Consider the following 2,596-nt stretch of genomic DNA (forward strand, 5'->3'; position numbering starts at 1 on the left):
GCGGGATAGGTTCACCGGTGAGAAAATGTCGGAGAAGATTAATGAAATATTCACGAGATTAGTAGAAAGTGGAACGTGCTAGTTCATGCTAATATATTCTATGGAATGATGAGAGACTGTAAAGTTTCGAAGGAGATATCGGATAATCCACGTGTTTCTTACACTATACATGAACGTACAAGTTCCAAGTTAGAGTAGAGGGGATATTCTGCCTTATATGGATACGTTGACCAGCAAAAGAACAAGAGCCTCCGTGGCGCAATCGGCTAGCGCGTTCGGCTGTTAACCGAAAGGTTGGTGGTTCGAGCCCACCCGGGGGCGATTTATTTTTCCCATTTTTTTTTTTTTTTCTGAAAAATTCGTTATTTGTTACACCTTTCTTCAATAATATAATACGTAATGTTTATATAAATTTATTATAAATGTATCACGTAGTTTTGTATATTCGTCGTTCGAGAACGTATGCATATGGTCGTGATATGGAATGCACAGTACTGAATAAGAAATAGCTTTAGTAGTTCTTTTTCATTTTACAACTTGTGCACTGCATTTTTGTAGAAACGTGCACTTGTAAATTTTATAGTACACGATGCTATTCTGTGAGCGCTCGAAATGCGATAGCATCGTGCAGTAACATTCGAGAATCGCGTTTCATGGAATAGCTAGATCGGAATCTTTTGGTGTAAATGTTACGTAAAGTACTTACTTATGTGTACGAGCTTTAAAAAAGTTATTAATGAAAAGAAAAAGTCGAGACTTAAACGAGTACAGATAGTAACAGGAATTTATCTTTGAAAAATATAGTCATTTATTTGCAATGACGTTTCCTTTGAGTTCCTTTTTTAGATAAAAAAAGAACTGATCTTTTTTTAGAATTTATATCTATGATAGGTAGTTCCCTCCATACCCACGAGATGTCCAAAGAGAACAAGTGATTCTCGCGTTCAAAATCAAGCGACCGAGGTAATATCTTGGAGGAAAGAAGAGCAATCGTTAGTCATTAGTAGGCTAACTACTAATCACTAAGCATGTGATGATTATTGGAGATGATCAATGATTACACTCCACCCCTGACTATCTCATAGCAACGACGGTAGTCAGTTGGATATCTGATGCTTAAATTTTTTTAATCCAACTATAAAAGTAAATTGTCCCTTTAAAGAAGCTTTTGTTACGTTAAAATTTAATTATTTTAATTATCATTATCCCAGCCTCTTAATAAAACGAATTTCCCCAAGAACAACAAACATTAAAGAGAGTCCCGAATATAAACTTCTCCGTTTTATTAAATACTTCGATAAAATACAATTCACGTAAGCCGTCCACGTATACTAACTCTGTATATTTTAACCCATACTCCATTTCCGACCGCGAAAAGTCAATATACATTTCCCTCCATCGCTTGTCCAATCAACAATGCCGCCCATTTCCTCCTCTATATAACAATACATGCGATCAAAAACGATCAACCGCGACGAAGATTTCTTCGGTAACGAGAATCAACGACGCGTAACAAGCAAGTCGTGACCGATCGATGGTATTCAGGGACGGCTCGATGGGGAGGGAAAGGAGAAGCTTTTGATGTAAAGTGTCTCTCTCGACAAGTTCGAGGGGTATGTGTCAGATTCCTAAGGTCCGCGAATTCGTTGCCACAGTATTACGGTGGTTATGTGTGAGCGTTTCTCCCAACCTCCTTTAACTTTGAACTGCGTCTCGAGAACGACGACTGTACAAGCGCAAAACATCTGCCAATGGCGCGTTTTGCAACTCCGCTTTACTCTACCCCCACCACACCGTTATCCCCACTCCACGGAGCGCTGTTTCCACGCGATAACCAGAGAGGATCACTGGAACACGTGCGTATCGCGTTCATGACACACTGCAATCGCGATACGTGGAAACGGGAGAAAAGAAACTGAGCAGATTAGAGGTTGAATCTTCGACGAAACGTTACATGGAAGCGTTCGTATTTCAGAAACGCGGGTAGAGGCGAGATTACACGAGATTTCACGAGGGATTTTTACACCGTAGATTAGGGAATAGGTTTCGAAGCGAAGACGTGGCGATATGATAAGTAGTAGGTGGAAGCACAGGCGGCAGCCATGTTGGGATATTAGGCTTAGGTAGTCTATGGACGATTCGATTGGAGGAACGGTCGTCTGGGGAACCCGACAGAATCTCTAGCAATTCGATCGGCTTTTCGAGTGCCTTTCTTCTGTCTACGACGATCAGTGGAGAGGGGTATCGATGGCGCGATAGTTTTTCAAACGGAGAAGAATGAGAAATTCAAATAGAGACGAAACGAATCTAAAGTAGATCCGTTGAAAATGCTGTTTAAGGATAATTCTAACAAAAGCATCCTTTAAAAAAGTGCACAAAATCGAAAATCTTAAAGAAAACACTGAAACGGTCTCAAAAAATTAATTTCAATTAAAAATCCACCAACGAATCCTCTCGATACCTAACCTCAAATCGATTCTAATTAACTCTCGACTGTAACAGCGAATATTTCGGCGAAAATGAAAAGAAAAAAGTGGAGAAAAGATAAAGGGAAGGGCGTTGAGGCACGCGGCGAACGTGGAAAGTGATTATCGTG

General features: G+C 40.0%; 1 non-coding gene across 1 annotated transcript; it reads left to right on the top strand.

Moving 5' to 3' along the window:
- The first annotated feature begins 247 nt into the window (after positions 1–247).
- Trnan-guu lies at positions 248–321 on the top strand. The gene has a single exon. It is a non-coding gene; the product is annotated as a tRNA-Asn (tRNA).
- The last annotated feature ends 2,275 nt before the right edge of the window (positions 322–2,596 follow it).

Source organism: Habropoda laboriosa, unplaced genomic scaffold, assembly GCF_001263275.1.
Source record: "Habropoda laboriosa isolate 0110345459 unplaced genomic scaffold, ASM126327v1 scaffold291, whole genome shotgun sequence".
Taxonomy (NCBI): Eukaryota; Metazoa; Arthropoda; class Insecta; order Hymenoptera; family Apidae; genus Habropoda; species Habropoda laboriosa.